Source organism: Equus asinus, chromosome 21, assembly GCF_041296235.1.
Source record: "Equus asinus isolate D_3611 breed Donkey chromosome 21, EquAss-T2T_v2, whole genome shotgun sequence".
Taxonomy (NCBI): Eukaryota; Metazoa; Chordata; class Mammalia; order Perissodactyla; family Equidae; genus Equus; species Equus asinus.
Genome location: NC_091810.1, coordinates 75,756,814 through 75,784,469, shown reverse-complemented (window position 1 = coordinate 75,784,469; position 27,656 = coordinate 75,756,814). Strand labels below are relative to the sequence as shown.

The 27,656-nt window shown below is 34.5% G+C and overlaps 1 protein-coding gene across 2 annotated transcripts in view; it reads right to left on the bottom strand.

Annotated features, from left to right (window-relative positions):
* Positions 1–27,656, bottom strand: part of TBC1D5 (TBC1 domain family member 5) — a 564,348-nt gene that overhangs the window by 491,320 nt on the left and 45,372 nt on the right. For both annotated transcript variants that reach the window (XM_014842157.3, XM_014842161.3), the window contains exon 2: positions 27,198–27,260. The gene's annotated coding sequence lies outside the window, so the exon portion shown is untranslated. The remainder of the gene's footprint in view (positions 1–27,197; positions 27,261–27,656) is intronic.

The window sequence follows — 27,656 nt, the reverse complement described above, 5'->3', positions numbered from 1 at the left end:
AGATGAACTCGTGCCATTTGTGACAACATGGATGGACCTTGAGGGTGTTATGCTAAGCGAAATAAGTCAGACAGAGAAAGACAAATACCGTATGATTTCACTCATACGTGGAAAATAAACAAACACACACACAGATAAGAAGAATAGACCGGTGGTTACCAGAGGGGAAGGGGCGGGGGAGCCGAAAAGGGTAAAGGGGAATACATGTATGGTAACGGATAGAAACTAGACTTTTGGTGGTGAACACAATGCAATCTATACAGAAGCGGAAATAAAATCATGTACACCTGAAATTTACACAATGTTATAAACCAATGTGACCTCAATAAAATACCTTTTTTAAAAAAAGACCCAAACCCAGACCCTACTCTCAAGGAGTTCATTCCACTACATGTCAGATTTTTTTTTTTTTTTGATATGACCATATTTTGTATGCTGAATGCATTTCATATGCTTTCAGATATTTTTTTCAGTAGAAAAGGATGAACTGGATATTTCAGTAATTGTCAAACACACAGCTATAGACATAGAGAAATACACGTTTAAATGGGAGAACAGTTCAAGCATCTGGGCCCAAGTGCTGCTAGGATGAGGTGTGGACTTGTCAGGGGACAACACGATGGCTGGCTTTCAAAAGGAGTCACGGGAGGGCAGTCATTACCCTAAGGATTTAATAGTCTCCAGGTCTCGCCTTGAGCCATGCTAGCTAGAAAGTGAATTCTAATAGAAGGTTCAAGAAGGGAATCATGACTTCAGGTAAACACATTAATCAAGGTCGAGAAACAGACCTAACTCTTGTCTCTTATTTATCATGTAATGAGAAATAAATGCCAAAGAACTGGGAATATTTGTGTCACAGCACTGGAACCCTTGTAATGGCTATAACTAGCGCCTTCTCCCCTTGCAGGCAAACTTATACAGGAAGTCAAATAACCTAAACAAGTATGGATTTTTTACAAGAAGAGATAGATAGAGGACCCAAGTATTAAGGACATAACACCACCTAACACACAGTACTTACCACAGGAACAGTTTTAAGAGTTTTACATATATCATCTCATTTTAAACCTCACCACAATCCTATGAGGTAGGTACTACTATTAGCACTACTTTACAGATGAATAAATTGCGGCACAAACAGGTTGAGAAACCTGTCCAAAGATACACAGTTAGCAAGTAACAAAGCCAGAATTTCAAACCCGTCTGCTCAAGTCTCTCTCTTAATCACTATTCTACCTGCAAAGAAAATCTAGAGTATCCATATGAAACTCCCTGCATATATCTCTTTATACAGAGGTAGAAACCAGAATATTAAATATCTTCCAGCTAATGCTGCGATGAGTACCACCAACTTCAATCTCTGGGCCTCTCCTTTTACAATGATGGCAGACTAATCCACTCCCCACCCTTAATAGGCATCCTCTTTCTTTAGCTGCATCAATACAGTAAATCAGGCAGTGGCCAAGGCTTCTAAGCCTCCAGAGACTGTGCATCTCTGCGATGGTCCTCCCTGTGTAGATATGAAGGCTTAACTCTCAAAACCTATTTTATTTCCCTTATTACCAGGTGTTTGAATAAGTAAAGCCTTTCTACAACCCCAAGTTATTAACAACCGCAAAAAACATATCCGACAACTTTCACTATCTAAAGTTCAGCTATTTTATGCAAAAACATAAAAATACTTAGACTTCTAGAGTTATTCCACTAAAGTTCATTCACATAATCAGATATTTCATTTCCCACTATGTGTACTACTATGTACACTATCTACATGCCAAAAATATAAAGATCATAATAGCAGTCTATCCTCAAGAGCTCAAAATCTAGCAGGGGGAAGGTAAGTTAAGAAGAAATTACAAGAGCTCTTAGTAAACAGCTTGAGAGCAGTGTAATATTCAGGATGAATAGGACAAGAGGAAAAGAGTATTAAAACAGACTAAAAAACACATGTCAATGCAAACAAGTGAAAGAGAAGAGGAAACAGAAGATTTCCAACCAAGGAAAATGCAAGCTGTTCAAAATTATTAGATTGAAGGGGGCAAGAAGGTCAGACCATTAAAGAGTTTACCTTTTGTCATCTGCTATCTGAAAACAGTTACAGTTTTTACTACAAGAGAAATCTTCAACCAAGAAGGTATATCAAAAATTCAAGGACAGAGTTTTAAAATGCCCATGCAGGGGCCAGCGTGGTGGCATAGTGGTTAAGTTTGCACTCCCTTCAGCAGCCCAGGGTTCAGAGGTTCAGATCTCTGGCACGGACCTACACACCACTCATCAGGCCATGCTGTGCTGGTGTCCCACATACAAAATAGAGGGAGACTGGCGCACAGATGTTAGCTCAGGGCTAATCTTCTTCACACACACACACATATACACAAAAACCACCCAGGCATGACTGAGTTACCCATCCTTGGAAAGTGAATGTTCCCTGCCCTAAGAATCACCATTGTAGGAGAAGGGAGGGGAACTTTTAAGAAGAATAACATGATCAGATTTAGCATCAAGAAAGACCATTTTGAAGTTATACACTACACAACCCTATTTTGGAAGACTATGAAGCTCTAAAAACAAAATGAGGATCTACATGCTCGCATGAAAAGGTGCTTAACAAAAGTTTAACAAAAGAAAGCAAAGTGAAGAATAATATGAATCACGTGAATATTCTGGCATAGCAATTAGGGAGTCCAAATAAGAGATATCTAAGGTCCAAACCAGAATATGGAGAACTGAATCCAGAGATAAGCATCAGGGAAAAATCAACAAGACCCATCAGATGTAGGGACGAAGGTGAGGAAGACATTTAGAGCACGCTGATTGTTTTTAAACCCTTAAAGAGGTAAACAGGTTCCTTATTTATTCTATGAGTTGCTTATCAAATTGTTATACTTAAAACTACCTCTGATCAATTTATCACAAAATGCAATTTAATGATATTTGCAATAATGCGTTTTTGACACATGAAGGAGCAAAAGAAATTTAAGAACATGGACGAACCAGCAGAAAAACACAGCTTTTCACTCTTTAGGAAAATCTGCATACAAGTACTACCATTTAAGGGTAGACAATCCAAACTTAAAATCTACATTTGCTCCAATACTCCTTCAGGAATTTTTCTCTTATGTATCAGAATTGTCAGTTTTTCCTAACTTTAATCCAGGGTAAGATCTTTCTGCCATAAATTTCTAACTCTTCATTTCCAATACTCATCCTTAATTATTAAAACAAACCTTTTCGCTGTTTGTAAATTACACCACAATTTAAAAAAAATAAAACTTAGCTACAAATGGCAGGACAAGCTGCTGAGGACTGTGAGGTCCAAGAACTGTATTGCCTTCTTTTGGGGGGAGGGACAAACAGTAGTGATAATACATGACAGTCTCCTAAGAAAATGTCACTAAAATTTATTTAATAATGCAATCTCCTTACACTTCACCTGGGCCAGGTAAATACGTGTTACCCTCAATATAAAAAGTAATTTTTCCAGTCTCTACTTGACAAGAAAAGCCAAAGAGACCATAAAATCCCTAACTAGTATTTCTTCCCACAATAAAATTTTAATTTATGTTTCTGTAAATAGGAGAGTAACTAATTAAAAGTAATATGGACATGTGGTCTAAACTTGGCCAACAAAACTAAAGAAAAGAACTCTTAGTCTGCTATAAGGAGAAAAATTCTTGCTTTCTCTCTGCTGGAACTAAAGGATGTTTTTTGCTCCAGCTGATAAACAGCAGCCATCCTGAGATCACGAAGGAAACCAGCCTGAAGACAAATGGAGAGAGACAGATAAACCAAACTTGTTCATACAGCATTTGGAGACCAAGCCCTAGAGCCCCCCCACCTCTGGAATTTCCATTATGGGAGAAAATAAACATCATTCTGGAATAAGGCAGATTATTTAGGTGTTCCTGTCATTCAAAGGTGAAATCACCATAATTTTAAGCATTTTAAATAGTCTCTCAAAAATAAGTACCTATGTGAAAGCTATCTGAAACTAAGAAACAACTCAACATTTTATAAACAAATTGCAACTTTAGAAGTATAATGCAAGCTTTCTTAAATCCATTAAGAGTTCAATCACAAAAATATAAATGACCGGTTAATAGGCAAATAAACAATGGGTACAGGCTAGTTTTACTTGATTGCATAAAACTGTTTACAATACATTTCTCAATAAAGAAAAATTGAATTATAACCCAAGGGTGGCTTAATTTGTACAAATTTTGAATAATGTCACATATATTTCCAAAACAGATGCTTAGAGACTCTACAAGGACACTTGGCTCAATCAGAAGCCAGATTAAAGTTCCATCTGGAGTCTAATGGCTCCATGGTTCCATTACAATTACCCAAGTCACCAAAGTGAGCCTTAATAGTTGTACATTACAGAATCTCTCTTGTAGGTATATATCTTGCCCACAAAACTAGAAAATCAGGTCATAAAAATAATCTTGTGGGGGCTGGCCCCGTGGCCGAGTGGTTAAGTTCGCGCGCTCCGCTGCAGGCGGCCCAGTGTTTCGTTGGTTCGAATCCTGGGCGCGGACATGACACTGCTCATCAGACCACGCTGAGGCAGCGTCCCACATGCCACAACTAGAAGGACCCACAGCGAAGAATATACAACTATGTACCGGGGGGCTTTGGGGAGAAAAAGGAAAAAATAAAATCTTTAAAAAAAAAATAATAATAATAATCTTGTGTGTGCACACACACATGCATAAGACTCAATAGGTATCCAAATGCTGCTATATTTTTTCAATGACACTGAACTTCTATATGATTTTTCCCAGGTTATTCATCAGAAACTTCTGTTTTTGGACACAGTTGCTGGGATATTGTGTCATCACTTTTGCTTGACATGGAAAGGACAAAGTTTACCTCCCTCTTTAATCAGCCTCCAGAGTAACTCAGATAACTAGAATAATCTCTTTCATGTTTCCCTTTCTCAGATCTTATCACAACCATCATTTCTTATCAAATCAGAAAAACTGAGTGAGGACATTTTATCTCCTAATTTCCATGTCTAGAAGTTGTGACAGAGCCACAGAATTTCAGAGCAGGAAGGTACTGGGAAGTATCCAAAGATCAGCATCTAAACCAATGCTACTCAAAGTATGGTCGGTCCACTACCTGAATGTGCACTGTTTGATGGAAAATTTTACAGCAATCTGAGAGGAATGAGCTTGTATTTTATGACTTTGGTTTTCTTCTCTAGACTAGGCTGGAATCCCAAATTAGCAGGCTGAATCCCATCTGAAAAGTTTTGTTTTGTTGTAATTTGAATGCCTTAAGATAGGACTCAGGCCCTCTGATTTGCTAAAGTAGCAAGGTATCTGCATCTGTTATCCAGTCACCCCTAGAAGCCATTTGCATATCCAATTCACTGAATCAGTGTTTCACAAACTCTAACACTCCTTTGTGGGTAATGAAAGCAATTTAGTAAGTTGCACAAAGCAGTTTTTTTTAATAGTCTGGCATTGCACAGCATGATATGGTATGACATACAAAAAGTAGAATATATATACCTACAAACACATATCTATATGTGGGTATATATACGTGAGTTTCAGGTTATAATTTAAATTGTATATCTTACGTGGTTCATGGACAAAATAACTGAATTTGTACTAAACCAATATGTTCATGTTACAGATACAGAAGTTCAGACTCAAGGTCACAGTCAGCTGGCAGCAGTTCAGTGCTCTGTTCTTTATATTCCTTATTGCAAGTTTGTGTGCACATCCATAAACAGAAAATATAGACTATATGCCCAAAACTAACATTTAAAAATCCTAAATTGATTAAAAATTTATATTTAAAACTTTAATTTAAAATAATACATTTGGGGCTGGTCCCATGGCCGACTGGTTAAGTTCACACGCTCTGTTTTGGCGGCCCAGGGTTTCATTGGTTCGGATCCTGGGTGTGGACATGGCACCGCTCATCAGGCCATGCTCAGGCAGCGTCCCATACGCCACAACTAGAAGGACCCACAACTAAACTACACAACTATGTACTGGGGGAATTTGGGGAGAAAAAAGCAGAAAAAAAAGATGACTGGCAACAATTGTTAGCTCAGGTGCCAATCTTTAAAAGAAAATAAATAAAAATAAACAATTTTATGTGAAACAAAATGTCTGATTAAACAAAAATTTAAAGCAGCTATATAGCCCAAAAATAAAGCAAAAAACAGACAAGGCAATATCTCAACTTACTAGTTTAGAATATATATTTTATATGCATACACACACACACACACACACACACACACACACGAGACACAGGAAAAAATACCAACAAGCCAGAAAACAGTTAATAGGAAAAAAATACCAACAAGCCAGAAAACGGCTGATCTTTTTAACATATGTAGTACTTAAATAAATATGAGAAAAACACTTGAATAACAGGCAAACAATACAAAGGAGAAAATTATGAAACAAATACAAATGGTCAGTAGCATTAAAAACAAGATATTACTTTTTGCCTATAAAATTAACAAAGATGTTTTCTTTTTGAGTATTAATATCTGCTGTTGATGTGAAAAAAAACAGGATTCTCAAAAATTGCTGGTGGGAGTTAAATGCAAATTTTGGGAATAAGTATCAGAAGCCTTAAAAATTTAACTACCTTTTTATCCAGTAATTCCACTTCCAGCATTTAGTCTATGGAAATAATGAGGGATACATGCAAACATTTTCAAAAGTATTTTGAATACAGTACTATACATAATAGTGAAAAATTCTAATGACTCAAATAGTCAGCAAAGGAACTAGTTAAATACGGTACATCCATAAAATAGGATGTTATACAATTATTAAAAGAGATGATACAGATTTATATTCCCTGCCCAGAATATACTGTTAAATGAAAAAAGTAATAGATATATAAGATATCCTTTTTACACAAAAAAATTTTAAACACATTTAATCCCTCCTTACTAATAAATGATAACCCAATATTTTTAGAATAAACTGACAAGTTGCATTCTTACATAGAATTTTCTAACACGAGCATTTTCGTTAAGCAAGAAATAACCAAAATTGTCACCAAAAAGAAAGAAGGAATGGAGGGAGGGAGGGAGGGAAAGAGGCAGGCAGACAGGCAGGCAACCAGCACTAAATATAGGGAAATCCTTCTATGAAGTTACACTACCTAGAGCCACTGGTCTTCTGAAACGACTCCAAACCTACCAGTAACTAGAGAAAAGTTTTTGGCAAGGAAAAAGCAGCCCCTGAGCACCCAACAGTAGTATACACAGCAGGTATTAGCAGACCTCATCTCCTCCCTATACGCATCTGTGAAATGAAGTCATGATTAATAAAAGGCCTATCTTTTCATCCACTAACTGACCAGAAACTACCAAGAGCATCCGGCCCCCATGTGAGATAGTGAAAGAATTAGCAGCTCCCAGTGGAGCTCAACTGCAAGTAGCAACAGAAATGGCTAGCTGCAGATTCTGTGCCCTAGAGGAACCTGCAACACAAACAAGGAAGATAAAATCAACTCCTCTTGGGAAGGCAGGGAGGCTGGGGTACTACTGGGTCTTGATTCTACTCCTGAAAGGACCACTATGCTACCTTGCAGACATGCAGATTAGTCTTCAAGTCTAGCATATCAATTGCAGTATGTAATGATCTAAGTATTCAGCTCCATGTCCCACACACATACATAACACAGAAAAAATAATTCAAAGTACTATTCCATTTTATAAAGAGTCAAACAATTTAAAGGTTAGAATGTGAAACCTCAACCGCCCTTTACACTCACATACTTAAAATAATTAATTTTCCAAGTATACTGATTTTCTTTATCATAAAGACATATATGTAATACAGGCAGTCCCTAAATGTGCAACAAGACCAAAGACATTTTCCTGAACACTAGATGAATGTTTTTCCTTCATTGAGACATACCAACCAAAATATTAAAGAACTAAGTATTCTCTTCATAAAAGAATATCTCAGAAAGCAAAGGGCTATCAAATATTCATATAGATGTTTAAAATAGTTCATTCATACAGCTTTCCCTCTTAACGTGGTACATAACCTATAGTATGGGGCAGAGTGGTGGGGAGAAGGGGTGTCAACCTTGAATCACAGAATACTTAGTTTGGACGGCAGGGCATGCCATGGATGTCACGATACATACAGGTCTTAGGGTAGGCTAAGAGTTCTGGCAACCTATAGGTGTACGAGTAATGGACTCAAGGACATCTTTCTATTGGGAGGGTTCCATTTCACGTTTAAGAATGATGAAAGTCTCAAAGACAAATTCTTGATTTCAAATTTTTTCCAGGAAATAGTCCTGCACACCACTCCTCAAAAAAAGAAACTTCCATTACTTCTTTCCCACTTTACTCTGCATGTGGCGGTGCCTCAATCATCCATATACTAGACTGACAATTTAACTAAAATACAAGTCAATATGACAGAGGTGATAAACGGAAAATCTCACCACAATTAAAAACATTGCTTGTGTGATAAAAATCAATTCTAAATATTAACAATCAACTCACCACAAACTTAAAATATAATCTGCAATTCCTAATTCACAAATGCTATTTTTCAAAATATTTTATTCAACAAATATTAACTAATCAGCAGCAACATAAAAACAAAAATCCTTGGACAGTATTCCTAATTCTAACCCACTTATCACTCATGTGACATTAAGAAAATGATGCATTAAGTTTCCCTCAAAATGAGAAAATTATTTTTAGAGATAACAAATATAATATATAAAGAAACATATATGTACACTATTCTTACAAACAAGCTGAATACCAACCACCATTTTTTAAAAAGTGACACTATTCACTTGCGTGGATAAAGTAAATTTTACAAGAGAATTATAGATGCTGATGGAACTGGTACAAATTCTTCTTGCTTCTTTCCAACTCTGAGAAAGACTGAGAGAGAAAGAAAGAGAGAGATTTGCATTTCAGCTTTCTCCTCACCCAAAAAATTTATAGTAAGACATCACTCCAAACAAAGCAAAGACATTGAAGGACAAAAAATAGCGCAATTGCCAAGGCTAAAATAACAGAACACTAGCACTGTACTAGTTAGGGTTCTTGATTGTAAGCAACAGTCAGTACATTCTGGTTAATTTAAGTCCAAAAGGAACACATTGGCTGGGTACTGCAGAAGCTCAGAAAAACTGAGACACAGTTGGAGAACCAGGCTTGGACAGGAACCAAGGAAGACAAAGTCCTGCTTCCACAGCCTAGAAGGAAGCCTGGAAGGTATGTTATGGCATCAAGAGTTCCAGGCCAGGAAGGAGTATCTCATCTGCAGCTCTTAGATCTCATGCCCAAGATCTCTCTAGGTGCCAAGGTGCTGAAGACCTGTGTCAGCCTTTAGGCTTCTTCAGTCGAGAGAGGTGAGGGACAGCCTCTTACCTAAACTAGAAGGGGGTTACGCAGCTGAAACCATAGATGTCCTCTACTTAGCTCAAGTTTTGACAGTGGACAGACCTGAGGTGCCTTTACTTTGACTCAGTGTCTTGCTTGCATCTGTAAAAGTTCACAAAATGAAAGTTCATAAAAATTAATTCAAACCACTTTAATGTTATTTATTAGATTTGCTTGTTACAATTTCTAATCTTTTCCAAGGCAAAAATTTACTCTTTCTAAAGTGGTTCTATCAACCAATACTAGACTGAGTAATTTAGATGGGGTCTAGCAAGTTTCTTAATATACTATAAGTATTGCCTCTTGCTTTATATTCTATCCGTCTGCTAATTTGGTTTCTTGCTTGCCTTTTTTGCTGCAGCTGTGCACCGGGTTAACTGTTTCAATGGTTTTCCTACAATAACCCACAAATTTTTTCCTGATCAGTGTGCTGTATGATTGGTTCTTTGTTCCTAAGCTAATTATTTTACATTTGTCTACACTGAACTGCATTTGCCATCTGCTGGCCCAATCACCTAAACAATCCAAATCTTTTTGAATCTGATTGCATTGTTCCTCATTATTTCCTCTAGCTCCAATTTTAGGATCATCTGCAAACTCTGAGATCTTTTCTTTAAAGCTTGGACACATTTTATTTTAGTATAGAGGTTTTTTTTTTAAGTGACCCTTTAGACACACCAGCTGAAATCATCTTCCAACTTGAAAAGTTTCCATAAAGCTTATCCAAGGATACCTTCCAATTACATAGTCAAAGTGCTGTTAGAAACAAAGCTAACTAGAACCCATTCTATTTCATCTTCCCTTACATTGCCATATTTTAAAAAGGATTATATCTTCTAAGTACTTCTCTTCAAAGTATAAATATTTTTAAGGAAGGTAAAAATTCCATTTTCTAACATACACATTCATGGTAATGTTTTGTGTGTAATAACTGTCCTAAAGTACACATGGCAAAGTTTTCAACAATTACCATCTTTTCAACAATTTCCTACATATAAAGCATTTAATTATTCAGTTTCCTATTGACAAGATAACTTCTAAAGGTCTAATTGCCTCCAGCATTATGAATTACCTTTTATCTAAAGAACACCATACTAGATCCACCATATCTAAAATTTTTCTACTTCAAATTTCCCATGCTCCATTTAATTATAAACCTTCCAGTAAGTCAATATTTCTTCTGCAGTTTTTTAATACTGTATGTAATTATATACAGATACTTATTTAGCAAAATTTACCCTTCAGATTAGATTTACTTAACGAATCTGAACACAGTTAAGTCTTCATTAATTAATTATGATATAGGGGCTAGGTACATCTTTAGATCTAGGAAGAATTATTAGTTCCACAAACTTCAGTGATTTCTTAGTATAATCACGTTTCCACCAAAGCTCTACCTGTATAACACACTAAAATGATAAAAATTCTATTGAATATCTGCTATCATTTTGCTATTTCAAGTGGTCAATGTATGAGACAAACTGAACTTAAAATCTATTTTCTTTTGTTCATGCAAGTCAGTGAATATTATCAGAATATAAAGATAAAGGTAAGATAGTGCTTGCCCTCAAGAAGTTTGGGGTAAGATATAAGCAGCTACAAGGTATCATAATTGAGGTACAGTCACATGGAAGTTAGGAAGAAACTTCCAGGAAGAAAATGCCAGCTACTGGATGAGAAGCTTTCTGAAGGGGATGCATTTGAACTCTGTCAAATATTATGATGTCATTTAAAAACAAATCTACTAAACTATGAATAATATCACAGAAAAAATAAAATGCTAAGCAGTCAAAGTGAAAAAGGAAAAAAAAAGAATGGAGTTTGCTGGTTGTTTCTGTATGGTAGGATTCTGTGTGTCTATTTTTCAATTTTTCTGTAATGGACATATATTGTTCTTATAATAAAAAGACACAGTAAAACATTTTTCTATTAAATTTTTAAAGCCGTACCTTGAACAATAATTGAGCACCATTAAACAAAATGCTCTAAGTCAAACAAATCTAACTTATAACAGAAAAATCAAGTCAGTAACAAGTATTTTATTAAGTAATACATAAAGGAGCTAAACGACACACTAAAGAACTCATAAATTATTAAGTCCTTTTTTTTGAAAGAACTATTGATTTTGGATGGAATATCTTTCCTTATAAGGTAGGTGTTGAAAATCTATTAAGAAAAATTATTTTCAAATAGTGAATTTGCAACTAACAACTATTAGGTTAGGTCTTTAATCTAGGTTTGTGGAAGAGCCCTTGAATAACTGATTCGTCTGAATTTTTTTCAAACACGTATGAAATGACAATGAAGGTGTCTCCAGAGATATTTTATTTGTATTTTTAAGTAACATAAAAGCATTTAACAATACCATAACAAACAACCACTGACTTTTATTTCAAACAGTTTCTCATTCACTAAAACTTGGCCATTATACTCCATATAAATAAAGGAGTAAAATTTGACTAATTGTGTTAAATTCCATTAAAAACCACAACATTCCACATATTATTTAATTCTACCTGTAATCTGATAATGGCATTTCAATGAAAAACTACATGTTCCTTAAATCTCCACATGATTCATAGCATAGGAAAAGAAAGGTATAAGAGTAAAGAAAGGAGGGAACAAATGGATTTGTTACCAGAGGCACAACATTAAGAGAGAGTTTCAATAAACATTTATATATTTTAATATCTGCTTAGATTTTCAAGATTCTACTTTGACTTTTTTATTCTTTAATTTTATGCTCTATGATATAGACTGTATTTAAATTAGTAACATGCCATGATAATTTGAAATCCAAGCTCAACTAAAAATCATCTGGGGTGTATCATGAACTATATAGGATTACTAAAATAATGACCAATTATGTTGCAACTAGTCTGTTAATTTCCTTAAAGGATGAAATTTTACTGATACTATCCTATTAATACTTTCTCGTAGACTCTTGCTAGTTTTCAATTGGCTAAAGTTAGAAGGCAAACTTCCCAGTCAAAACAAATTCTACCAAAGGCAATATTCAAAGGTTACAAACTGGCATTCACAGGCCACATCCAGCAAAATTCATCCTGACTAAATTGCCAAGATTTAAAAATTTGGACATTTCACATAAAAATCAAGATTTTTTTTCTCTCAAAAAAAAAAAAAAAAAAATCCCTAGATCTAGTGACTCTGGGCCCACTTCTGGAAAACCTCTCCAGTTGCCCGGGTTCCCACTAGCCCACTTTCTTCCCCATTTTTGATTACTTACCAAGGAACAGACTATCGGGATGAGGGTCTGTAACTCCTAAACAGAGTGCAGAAGCAGTCAGATCTTGACTCAAATTCCTGCACTTCCACCCCCAACCTGCTTAGCCCAGGACAAGTGTTTTAACCTCTTTAAGCTTCAATTTCTTCATTATAACAAAGAATATAACAATGATTAATTATGCAGGGATTAAAATTAAATGTCCAATAAATGATAGCGATTATTATACTATTTTGATTAAAATTCCTAAACCTAATTAAGATTTAGCATAAATACTTTCTTCCTTATACAGACTCTAAAGAAAAAATGACACCAAGGCCTTATCACTCCGTAAGGGTCCTTTGTAAAACAAGCATAAGAACAGTAAATACCGTATGGGGTTGCTGCATTAAAATGAGTTAGTATATGTAAAATGCTTAGCATAGTACATGGCACATGTTAAGCTCTAAAAAAGAATTAGTTACAGCTAATAGTAGTAACTGTTGTTTCCAGAGAGCAGGCACACAGGAGCTTAAAAAATGTTTAAGAGAAGAAATAAGTTTGTGAGTAAAAATGTGACTGAATGAATTCCAGACTGTTATCATTTCTTTTTATATAGTCCTAAGCGTCCTCTCTAATATCCTGTATTTTTATGTTAAAGCTGAAAATCTAGGCAAAAACAAAGTCACTCCAATGTATAAACAAACTTCATGTTCTGGGCTTGAACATAAATAATTATTAAACTCTGATGGAAACAAAAGAGCTGACCATAATTCCAAGCATGAAGCATAGACATTATATGATGTTCATAATTTATTTCTGAAGGAGTTTTAAAGTAGCCCTATTTCATGACTGCTAGAACCAGACCAGTCTAGGCTATGCTTTCTTTCAGGTTCTTTTGTGCCTCCAAGGATCTCAGAAGCTGAGTTTAGGACCAGAGCAAAGAGGGACCTCACTACCTTTCATGGCTGCTAGTTTCAAAGCCCCAATCATTAAAAACAAAGAATGAAGAAAAAAGGTCTGGTCAAACAGCAGGAGTGGTTCTCTACTAAATGATATAATATCAAAAAAGATGATTTGATCTTTAGCATACTAATCATCTCAGTAGAAGTAGTTTTTAATTAGTCTGGGAATAATAAAGAAGCTCAATTCTTCAAGTATTTAATTTAACAAAAGATAGACAGTCTCCCCTGGCTAAAGTGATATGTACACTCCAGGTTCCCTGCCGTGTCACAGAAATCCTTGCACAGCACTCACAACAATGAGAAAAAGCAAGAAAATTTACTTAAAAAGAGTAATTTTCTTTCCAACCTAAATAAACTTTTACACAAACTTGCCTGTAATAATCGACTACACAAGCTGCACCACCAGCATCAAGGGAGGGCGTGCGGATATCTAGCAGGTGCTGCAGTTTATCACAAAACCGTCTAAAATAATTGGAAGTGACAACCAGCACTACCACAAATGATTTATTAGTCTTTCACTCAGCTTTTCAGCTTCCTCAGGGCCAGAATAAATAATTTACCAACTCTCTATCTTCCAATCATTAATTCTTCCCTATGCATCCAAACTACATTTAACTCTGCTAGGTTCAGTGGAATAAAACACACAATAGGCACATTTTTCCAAATATAGAATTATCTGACCATATGTAAAGGCAAATTTGTCAATCAAGATGTACAATCCAGATGAAGAAGGATTTAAGGGCTCAAAGTCAGCATCTGCAGTTGAGTTTGAGGGAATGAAATCAAGTAAAGAGGACATGAAAGCAGAGCCCAGCGAAGAGCTCGCTCATAAATGAGGAAGGTCCCAGTAACTCTGTGGACAGCAAACCCAAGAGGAAACCTAAGCACACTGTGTGTGAGAGACTTGAAACCTCAAGTGTCGCCATCTCACAATAGTCAATTCACTGACTAAATTAACGATCTCCTCTAAAACTTTTCCATAGGTTACAAAAAATATATAGTCTTCCCTCAAAAAAAGGTAGAAACTTTAAAGCATGAACATACAGGAATTTTTTTCATGCAAAATAGACAATACAGGACAAGATGAGGCATCATCTATAAAACATTTTAGTAACTATTTTGAATGGGTTTATGAGACACTTAAAAACTCCTGGGGATTCAAAAAGAAAATATATGTAAAAATCAAAGAAATAAATACTCCAAAAAATTTGACAATGACATTAAAAGGTATGTCTATTAATTATGTAGAAAAAACACACAGAGAGCAGAAAAAATCACATCCTAAATCCATTTTTGATGTAAGCTAGTCTTGTCTCATTAAATCAGCATCTATGATTAAAACAGAGATCATTTTTGGTACATAATGTATTGCATTGTTAGAACAGCATCTGTTTATTACACAGCACAAACATTTTTCAGCTTTCTGAAACTACTGATAAGCAAAAAGTGATCCAGACCTAGCCATTTATATAATCTTTTTTCATTTCAAGAAGAAATACTTTCAGTAAAAGGCTTAATAACATTAATATTCTAATATCTGGCACTCTATGAGGCAGCTTCAAGCTGTTGGGCGCACAGTCAAGGAACTTCATAAATTGACAGCTTTCTTTTCAATGGTTTGAGAGTGCATCACAATCCAAGTCTTCAGTGTGTAATATACGGTTAAGTATACTTTTAAACATATGACTTCTACCAAATTTCAAAATGTATTAAAATAAGCCTAATGAAAATTAGAATAGAAATCTGAACCCAAAGAGTGTAATTTAGGGTATAGTTTTCAAATAATATCTAAAAAATTCCAAAATGTTCACAAAAAACAATGTATCATTTTCAATACTCAATATTTCCCTGTTAGTAACTGAAACAGTTATATAACTACCTGGACACAAAATCATATTGTTCACATTAAGCAAAACCATGTTTTATTTATGCACAGACCCAGTGCACCTGTTGCTACGGCAAAATAAACCCCCTGATAGCATAGGTCCTAGCCTCCCACATGTAAAAATAAAACAAAAATGTAACAACTGGAAAATATAACAAAAGGTATCTTTTTCATACAAATACAAAAAAAAAGCTAGAGTTTTTTTTTTAATTGGGGGTGGACAGAAGGATGTTTTTTAAAAAGAGCAGCATGACAAGGTTGTCTGCAGGTTTCTGTGCAATTGGCTTTTCAGCAGAGGAATTCAGCAGGAAAAGACAATGCAATGCACAGACCTAGTGGCACCAAATTGCCTGAAGATGCTGCCTAATGCCAGAACCTGGATACAACGCTGTAAGAGTGGATGGTAGCTTATCCCACGTCCTGAAAACACTCAGCCTTGAAGAGCCACCTGACTATCTGTGCAAGAAGTCTCAGCCTTGAAGAGCCGCCTGAATATCTGTGGAAGAAGTCTCTGCAAAGTATCCTGACCCTTAAATGTCCATCCAAAGAGAAGCAGATACACACATTGTGGTATTGATGTTTTCCTATCATGGAATATTAGATGACAGTTAAAATTAATAAACCAGATGTAAAAACAGAAGCAAGGAAAAGCTCAGAAACAATGTTGGGTAAAAAGGATAAAACACAAACTGCATAAAGACTAACAGAATATTTTAGTTAGTAAGAACACGCAATGTTAATGAACACATGAATGTAGTAATAGTCTAAAAACATGGACAGAAAGGATGTAAACCAATTTCAGGATGCGGTTTACCTCTGGGAAAGGAAGGAGTTTAAAATGCTTTTTAAAATACATATATATGGCAAATGTTAACGGACTAATTCTGCATTGTAAATACAAGGTTGCCTGTTTATCCTCTAAATTTTTTTTTGTGAATATTTGAAATATTTCTTAAATATTTTAAATCAAAGACATGATGTAAATAATTTTCGTCTGAAAAAATTTAAAAGATTTAATATCCTTACCTGAACCATGGGGGTTTATCTTCTTAAAAATCATTGGTTTGACTAGTCTCCATATTCTAAAAATTTAAAATTCCAGTCTAAGAAACTAAAAATTCTATCCTCTTTTCACAAATGATTTGATTTAATAACAATTTCAAATCAACTTCTCAAGGGATTCCTTGCTTTTATTCCAAAATTGAACTGAGGAATTCCACCATGTAGACCTCCTAAATGAAGTTAAAAACATTCTTAGCAGGCTTCTATCGCTTGTTGTTAGAACGAACAGGCTTGAGAGGCTGACTCCTATTCCTGGGCTCTAACTTCCCAGGGGAACCTGTCACTTCATTAGTGAATATGTTCTTTTTCATTGTCTTTGTTTATGTGAGGTACTAAACGTCTTCTACTATGAAGCCTTTAGATGTATTTAATGAAACCTTACTCTAAAGAAATCAGTACCACAATGACAAGGTTTTTATCTTGTATTAAAATTTTCTGGAGTTAAGTTTCTTTAAGTTCAGTCCCACTTCTTTGCAGATCTTTGGAGATGTGACAGGTCATCTATAGCTAAAGAGAACCAAGATGCCACCCGTTTATATTTACATCTGTACACTAAAACAAAAGTTTACTACACTTTTCTTTGTCACCATGAAGAAAATATCAAAGACACTGTTAATTTTCACAAAAACTGATAAATATTCTCTCAAAGTAGCAACCATCTGATTTAAAGAATTACTGGCTTGTTATCTTAAACAAGAAATCATATTCAACTTATATTGATGTTTTCTATCTGAAGCATGTCATGCAATATTGTAATTTATCTCATAAATCTACTAGAGTGTGATCAAATCCTATCAACTCTGATTGGCATAAATTTAAAACAATGAAGCAATCACATCTGTTAAGCAGTTCTAGCCTGCTAGACAACATTTTAAAGTTTATACAATAACATAATTATATCTTTTCTCCATAAGACCTTTTTGCTCTTGATTTGAGCTTTTCATAAAGTTTTCTGTGTGCACTGGGTTGAGTGTAATCTGATCTATGAAGTCGGATACAAAATGAAAGACAAGCAAGGAGATGGAGTGACAGAGACAGTGCAAGTGTGAACTCGGTACTCTCCAGAAAATATTTTACTGAAACTCCCAATGAATTACAAGGTCTCAAGTTAGGGGAACATTAGTTAATTTGAATGAAAAAAATAGCACATGTAACTTTATCCTGAAACTACTTAACAAATATATCCTGTTTCCTGAATTTTCAACTTTGTTATTTGGAATTATTGGAATGCTATGCTAACCAAAGAAGACAAGACTTTTTCTCCATTCTTGCCTCTTTTCTATGATTTTGTTGTACTCTCTTTAATATATAAAATATCCACCAGTTATCTGTTCCTTTAATATCTTGTAGTTTAACTGCTAATTAAATTCATTAAGAAAAATGCTCCTTTATATCGAAACTCTCATGACTACTTTGTAATTTAGCTTCAATATAAAGACATTTCTTTGATTACCATAGGACAATAACGGTATTAATATTTTACTAAAAGAAGTAAATCTCCCTTAGTTTTATTTTTTTAACTATCAAACATGAATCGAATAGGATTAAAACAAGAATTACAATTCTTCTGGGGGCCAGCCCTGTGGTATACTGGTTAAGTTCAGTGTGCTCCACTTCGGCAGCCCAGGTTCCCAGGTTCAGATGCTAGGAGCAGACCTAAACCGCTCATCAGCCAGGCTGTGGCAGTAAGCCACATCCAAAATAGAGGAAGACTGGGACAGATCTTTCTCAAGCAGAAAGAAGATGATTGGCAAGAGATGTTAGCTCAGGGTGAATCTTCCTCAGCCAAAAAAAAAAAAAAAGAAGAATTCTTCTGACAAAACTGTTGCTACCTATTATCTACCTCATTTCTGTATTTTTGGTTTTCACCCACTTAAACACTGTGGTTTGCAAAGAGACATTGGTAAATATAAGACAGTTCTTGTTTTTACTACAAAGATAAGCAATAAACTAATAATTACCATGTGGTATAACAAGTGTTCTACAAAGGTCTGCAGAAGGTGAGGTGATATCATTGAGGAATGAGGGAAAGCTTTCAAGAGCGGCATCCTGCAGGATGAGTTAGCCAAGAAAAGAGGTGAGAAGTGAACAGCACATAAAAACATTGATTCAATGAAGATTAACCACATAGGCTTATTTCCCCTCCCTCCCAAAACCAAAAAGAGATCTCAAATTTTTGGAAAATGTAAAAATAACATATCAAAGGAAGTAGCTCATAAGAGAACTTATCATAAAAGATGATGAAAAGAAGCAAACCATTTTGCCTACAGTCTGGCAACACTCAACCTCACACATCCTACCTCTACTACCCTGGTGGCGAATCTCCAACTAGGAGAACTGGAAAAACAAAAAACTAACAAATGAGAGGAAGAAAATAATTCAAGATAACTTCCCTAAACTGAAGGACACTTACTTCCAGAAAAAACGGGTCCTCTAAAGATCCAGTATAAATAATGAATAAAATCCATTCCAAGACACATCATCATAAAAATTCAGAGATAAAGATTCTAAAAGCTTCCAAAATGATAAAAACAGGCCATGCACAGCAGAAAGCAATGTGGAAGAAAAAAAGGGCAGTAGATTCTTGGTAGCAACACTGAATGCTGTGAAACAAAGCTTTCAAAATTCTAAAAGAAAATTATCTTCAACCTAGAATTCTATACCCAACCAAATTATTAATCAAGTCTGAGAGTAAAACAAAGATATTTCAACCTTCCCTAAGATCTGTTTCCATATAATGAGGAAGTTAAACCAGAAAAAAAGATTATGAGTTCGGATTCACAGATAAGGAACAGAGTAAAGCTATCCAATCTCTGAAGATATCCTATCTTTGACTTTCTTCTAGACCACATTAACACATCACAACATAACTGAATGAAAATAGCGGCAGCAGCTACAGAAGCAGCAACCATAGTAAATAATACCAGAGGAAGCCTTAGAAATATTCTTTGGGCAAAGATGCCTGTGAGATTCGAGGGAAATCCCATGACAATACTTGTTAATCTTCAGATGACAGTCTCTAGATTAAACTAATATTATGGCTGCCAAACTGTTACATATTCATCTCTAAAGTTAGGCTCACATGCATTATAAACAGTGTCACTTTGAAGATAAACAAAACCATGTACCTATACAAAAACGTGGATGCGTGCGCATACACATTTTCACTCATAATATGGTTTAATTGAATTATTTTATAATTAGGTTTCATTTAAGAAACCAGTAACAAAATGTAACATTTAAGAAACCAATAAAATTAACAAAAACAGAAACAGCTTCATGGTTTCTAAAAAGCAAGAGAATGATTTAGAGATATGGGCAATAGTTCAAAATGGTAGTCAATGATTACATCAGTCATCAATTTCAGAATCCCGCCCCCCACCCCCCCAAACTGATTGGTTAGCATTAGTTATTTGTCAAGTTTTAAGTGAAAAACTGTGCCCACTCTATTTGGGTACCTTATGGACCAAAAAAAATCTCATCTTTCAACCCCAATATTATGCATACTTCATATGCAGTTAATTTTCATTTATAAAATATCAAAGAAATCAGAGTAAGCCCCTATATTCCTAACTAGAAGCGTGTTTCTGCTGAAATATTTAATTCTATATGAAATGCTGGCTTCTATATTTTTTTCATCAATATAAGTACCTCCAATCTAATTTGGAAGTATCCTTTTAAGTGTAAGAGTTGGAAGAGCTATGAGAAATAAGTGCACATTTCTATAACAATGGTTCTCAATCCCACCAAATCCAATGAACCTTTCATTTCCTGTGCTATCCCAAAATGAAATTCAGAGATAATAAAATCTAACAACACATAGAACATTTTCCTAAAACAATCAACATTAATTCCCTAGCCATAATATTAATGGAAAATAAAAGTAATTTTTAATGAAATATTTATTTCATTATATAAGTGCTTAGTCATAGCTACTTAAGAAGAGAGAATAAGACAGTCACATATTTGAATCTACATATAATAAATAAATTTGGATCTAAGAGAAAAAAGAAGATCACAAGTCATTCTCTGTAAGTACAAGAAAATGAAAGAGGAGAGGTATAGGAGAAATCTAGAATAAAAATCAGTGTTAAGTGATTACAGACAAAAATTAAATTGCATGTGAAGAGAAAGAAAATAAAGATTAAAACATCAAGATAAATTACATACCGTTGAAATGGAGAAAATTATGAAATGCAGTATTAGTACAACTGCCCTAGGTTTTATTTCTAAGTCGAGCATCAAAATAATTACCCATGCGAAGACATGGTAAATGTGGTTACAAATTAGCCTAGAAACCCCAGCACACTGTCAAGGCATACAGACATTAAGTCAAGACGCATACACATTAAGTCTCTAGTACTTATTTAAAATATAACTTTAATAATGTATTTATTATCATTATTCTCAAAAATGAAATGTTAATATTTAGGATAGCAATCATAAAATATCTTTAAACAATCCCTATTAACTAATAAAATTCAGTGAGATCCACTAATTTTAAATCTAGTTTATTGTTAAAAAAGTCTTAAATATCCTGCCACATACTTGCAATCAGTGTTACTGAGCTTCCAGTAAACTGAATTACTGAAGTGAAAACTTTTCAACTAAATATCTAGTTAGAAATGTTATAAATCAGGAAGTAGAAAGAATGAGTAAAGTAAATTACATATAATTTTGAGACTTTCTTTATACTACTAAGAAATTTCTATTTAAGGATGTCTTTATTCTACTTAAGCTTCCCCTCCACACAAACTTCCCATGAAGTATCAGATTCTTCACGTAGTATTTTATAAAAATTTGTCAGTATTATTATAAGCTGAAGTATTATCACTTTATCTTTGATGAGAGTTTAAGCAAGCAGACATTCAAAAGCTATGTGGTACTCAGGACAATTTTTTGTAGTCTGAGACTGTCCTATACGTTGTAGGACAGACCTCTAGTATTCCCGATCCCCATCCATTAAATGCCAAAAACACTCCCACAATAATTGTGACAAGTGAAAACACCCCAACTAATTTCCAAAATTCCCCTTATTGGGCAGCACCACCCTTGTTTGAAATTATTACTCTAGAAACCTTATAGCAAGAAGCAAACTATGGTGGAAAATACAATATAAAAAAGTGTGTCAAAAAGAGAAAGAAACAATTTTATCAAATACTAAACATTAGAACTTGCCAGTTTTATGCTCCTCTAAATGTCCTTTCTTCGGCCTAAATTTTTTGGTACCATACTGCAGGTAATTAAAGAGCTCTGATAACCACTCTAGAACATATGTATATTCTCTCTACATAAGTTTTTTAATAGAAAACTTTCCTATATATGACCTTTTTAATATTCCAACTTTAACTTAGCCAAATTAAAGTCAAAAATAGGACCTAATCAATAGACTGTGTATGTATAGGCATGCCATGCTTATATAATTTCACTTGAGTAATTTTATTTTCTATTTTTGTTGTTGTTGCTACGTTGTTGGTGTTTACTGTTTCACTGAGCAACATCAATACTAAGGTGGTCAATACTAAGACACTACATTTAATCAGTATAGTATTCAGTATTATTAAAGACGCTTATATGTCAGTATTATTTAATGTCCTACAAAATCCTTGCAGTGTAAGAGTCTCTTTTTTTATTTTGCAAACTCTAAATTTAATAAGGTTCTATTTAATTAGTCCAGAATTCGAGTACACATTCATGCCAAATTCTGCGACTGCATGGGAGGTATGGGGAAAGATATTTGAAACACTTCCCATGGGAACAACCTTGGGTTGCTCTCTTAAAGTATCAGTGCAAAGATCCAAACTACTTCACACGCCATACACAAAACGGATGAGGTGTGAAAGAAATTTTGTTCAAATGTGACCTTTGGCTGTACTTTTACTTGTCATAATTATAAAGGAGGTACTCTCAGAGCCAACACATAAGCTATGTTATTACTTTTACTACTATACTAATATTTCACGAAGTGCTTCATACTGTGAAAAACTCTAGGCAGAATATATGGAAGCTCTTACCTTTGTTGCCTAGGTCTTTCTGAACAAAAAGAGTTCTGATAGTATACATATGAATGAATAAGAATTATTGCATAACAATTTTTCTTTTTAATGTACATTCAAACACAGTGTGGTTACATAGTTCAACCTAACAAATCATCTATATTCCAAATGCAAATAAGCTAGAAATTTAAATTTAATAATCTAATTATGATTTTAATAATGTAATATGCCATGTTAGATAAATACATGTCAAGAGGGAATTAAAAAGAAAACAATACAAAAAACTTTAAGCAATTCTCTTCTAGAGATTCCTATTTTCCCAGATTTTCACCAAGGAAAAATAGTTGTTTTCAAAAATATTTGGCAAAACTGCCAACTTATAAATATATATGACATGTAACAGTTATTTTAAGAAAAAACAAAAAGACCACTGGATCATCCAACATAAAATTACAAATTCTGAAGGCATAACAAATAGGATTAGTTTTCAGTACAATGTCAAATACACCATCAATCAGAAGATTTACAAAGCAAAACAAGTCAAAAAAATTCCTGTAATATATGATATGAAGAAAAATTTTAGAATTATCTACTATACTATGACCAACTTTGCCATACTTATCTTTCTATGCCCAAGAGTAATATCCCTTTACTTACACCTTGAAAATAGGTCCCAAAAGCTGTAAAACATCAGAGACACACTTCATAAAAGTTGTAGGCACAAACTGCCTTGGTCAGCTAACAAAAACACATAAGCACTGGCCATAAGAGAAGTTAGTTTTATCATAAAATATTTTTAAACATATTGTATGTGAATTAAGATTCTTCTTAAATATATTGTATGGGAATTAAGATTCTTTTTTTTTTAAAGATTGGCACCTGGGCTAACAACTGCTGCCAATCTTTTTTTTTTTTTTTTCTGCTTTATCTCCCCAAACCCCCGCTGTACACAGTTGTGTATATCTTAGTTGCATGTCCTTCTAGTTGTGGGATGTGGGACGCTGCCTCAACGTGGCCTGACGAGCGGTGCCATGTCCACACCCAAGATCCGAACCCTGGGCCACCGCAGCTGAGTGTGCGAACTTAACCACTCTGCCACGGAGCCGGCCCCAAGATTCTTCTTAAATATATATTATATGAGACTATCAGGAATTGCTCAATAGGAATTTGAGATATTACTAGGCTGACCAGAGGGCCGCCCAATTTGCCCAGCAAGATCCCAGTTTACACCTATTGTCCTGGCATATTACAACACACCCTTTCACTCTCAAAACTATTCTGAATTGGAAGATAAATTATTTAGTCATTCTAGTTATTACAGTACTTCATATTAGCTAAATCACAGGTTTTAAAGATTTTACAATGTAGCAATAATTATTTACTTACTTGAAAGATCTAACTTAAAACTCTGAGTGATGCACATAACACCCTGCCATTCAGACAGATGCAGTTACTTAAGGCACTCAAAGAACGTCACTCAAACCCTGTCGCTACCTAACTCTACCTCATCTCTTCTGATGTCCTTTGTGTGTTTCAGACCCAGAATGGAGGGTTCCCTTTGTCTTCAGGTAGCAAACAAGATTGGAAAGTCTTTTCTCTTGGCCTCACACCAAATTCACATTTTTCCTTACTCTCTAAGGCTCCCCAGAATCTTTTAAATAATTACATTTAAGTGTTTAAAATTGCAACTCGTTATTTTGTCATCCTTTTTTGGGAACATATTAAAATATTTAATAGGGTATTAAACACTACAGTTAGAGTTAATTTAATAGTATGTTTGTGGTCACTTCCATAAAAGCATAGGCATCAGACACTTAATCATTCTTTTAACAATATGTATCTAACCCTGACAATACTATCATTTTTAAAAGGAAATCAGATTTGATCTAACAGAGCCCTGGAAATGGCCTTGGGCTAAAGAGTCAAAAGACCTGATCTGAGTGCTGGACATCCACCAAGCAAACATTCAATCTCCCTGAGGCACAAATTCTTCTTCTGTATGTAATTCTGATCCACTATACAAGATTATAAGAATCAAATCAGAAAATTCAGGGGTCTGCCTGGTGGCCCAGTGGTTAAGTTCGCACACTCCACTTTGGTGGCCCACGGTTTGCAGCTTCGAATCCTGGGCGTGGACCTAGCACCACTCATCAAGCCATGCTGTAGTGGCATCCCACATAAAATAGAGGAAGATGGGCACAGATGTTAGCTCAGTGACAATCTTCCTCAAGCAAAAAGAGGAAGATTGGCCACAGATGTTAGCTCTGGGCCAATCTTCCTCACAAAAGAAAAAGAAGAAGAAGAAAATTCAAGAAGCTCAAATACTGCCTACTGTTTAAAAAAGATGACCAAGAGTAACACAAAGTGACTAAACTTAGCAAGTTAAACCTATCAGAAATAAACTACATTCTCTAAAAAAACAAAAAACAGCTCATTAAAAACTAGATTATACCAACCGTAACGAGCTAAAAAAAGACCCTTGAGAGTCAAAGTAAATAAATTCTAATCCCAGCGCCATCACTTACTGTCAGCCGTGCGGCAATAAGGAGGTTCCTTAACACCTCTAAGTCTCTGTTTCCTCATTCGTAAAATGAAGATAACCGTACTTATCTCACTGTGACGAGTAACAAATAACCCATGTAAAACATATGAGCACTATGCCTGCCCAAAATAAGTCCTCAATAAATGCTGGCTATTAAGATATTCCCCATTAATGTCTCTTTTGAAAAACAAGTCCCAGAAAATTATCTTGATGTCAGGAGAAAATTTCACTTGTGCCGGTGTGTGTGTATCTTCCAATGAAAGACCACTTGGATGGCACAGCTGGTACTTCACAAATACATGTTAATAGTGTGGGTTGGGTATATTATCACGACAACTAATACAGTAGATCTTATTCAACATTGAAGAAGGCAGCTTTCTTCTTCGAAATAAGTCCACACTGGCACACTGAAGCACAGTTTAAAATAAAATTCCCTATCTACCACTATCTGCGGTTGTTCATCTTCAGAAAAGAAAAGTCAGAGATATGCACAATACACACATTTTTAAATCCACATGTATAAATAAAATGAAACCATGTCCTTTAAGGCAAGCATATGAAGATTCTAAAGCAATATTCCAATTAAACATTCATATATTCAATATTTCAAAATAAGAAATTTGGGTATACATATGCATAATTTACATTTCTATAGTGAAAACTGTCTACAGAGGCCATTTTCACTATATTTCAACAGCATCCTAACTTGGAATGTACAATGCTGCTTCTCTCTGAAACATTAAAACTGTAAAGTACACAGTATTTCACACACAGAAGAAAGACCATGTTGTGCACGTGACACTTTTAACCCAAACAACTACTTTAACCTATTCATTAAACCCATTCAACAGGAGAACCCTAATAACTGCACTAGCTTATCACATAGTCAGAAGAAAGAAGAAATACCGTATTTGGTTAGAAACGGAAACTTTACATAGGAATTATTAGCTTAAGTCAGAGAAACTATAGTTTGCATTTATGAAGTTCTTGTCCATTTTAGTTCATTAAAACAAAGTGGTACAAACCTTTCCATAAGAGGTATGATAAGAAATAAATGTCACCGTGACTGATATAAAAATCTATATAAACATCATGTTGTTTTCCAAATATAAATACAATGGAAATTTTTTTTAAAAAAGACTACATTAGTCAAATTTATATCTCAGAGATCCAAATCTAAGCTGGACTTCATTTCTCTGAACTTTCCTAAAAATACTCCAGTAGTAAAATAGATTTGCCACCAAAATAAAATAACTAAGACTCCATTATTTATTCTAAAGCAAGTAAGAAATACAGACTTGCCCTTTAGAGATATAAAGGATAATATGGACTGAGGTTTACATGTTCAACCTCAGTTGACAGACTACAGGCTATGTCATTAATTTCTAAGTGATCCTACAATGAGTACACACACAACACACAAACATTCTATCACCAGTAACCCTGAACAGGTAAATTTAGAGCCAAACAAAGCAGACTGAAATTTTATCTCTACCATAAATTACTTTAAAAAAAAATCCATGGGCATTGCAATGAATATACTTTTGCCTTAGAGCTAATACTTTAATTTTAAAGAACCACAAAGAAAAAATCAAAACTAGTCAGTAACAATGCAGCGTCTAAAAGCAATAAACTCAAAATTAAGTTATAAATAATTTAAAGCATGTCATGAAGATGTATTAATAATTCATCAGATAAATAATTTACTAAATAATCAAATAAATAAATAATGAAATACATAAATAAATCAGCAAATAAATAATTCTGCAAAATAACCTAAACAATAAGTCACCCAAACAAATCACAAACCTACAAAACTACAATGATTTTCTAGATTCTGATAGTTTTAAATAAGCAAATGTACATAAACTAGATCAATCCTTGTTAGAATAAGAAATATTTTTCAATGCTACTGGTAAAATCCTGATCTCAATACATAAGAACACATTTTCAATTTTTAAAAGACTGCATAGGAATAGTTCTTATAAATTATTAACGTGATTATAATATATCCTCCTCTATACTTTACATATCTTTGCCTAACATATTTTCCCCCAAACAATTGGATACTTAAAATATTCTTAACTTACAGATCTTTTTCAAAGTAATACTTACAGTATAACAGTACTCCAGCCTTTCTGATGGTTTTCCTATCTTCACCAAGTCTTTGAAAATTTTCTGCAGAGGTAGAACAATAAGAATAATCTTAATTATTACAGATGGCATTTCATTCACTATTGAACACGTTTTATAATTCTACAAAGTAGCAATGGGAAATGGACATTATTAGTTGTAAACTATGTCAACTTTTCAGAAGTCTTCAGTGGACTAAGAACAAGTTGACAGAGGCCAGCTTCCTCTATTGGAGCCGACACACAAGCTGCTACAAGTGGCAGGATTTCAGATGTGAAGACAAAAACTTTGAAGGACAAAGTGATTGGCCGACATCTAATGCTATCCTCAATCTGAGAAACTCAGTCCTTGAAGCACACAAGATCACTTAACTGTCACAATTTGAACATAGCGACAATCTAGTTAAAGTACCAGAGTCAAAATCAAAACACAATTGACCTC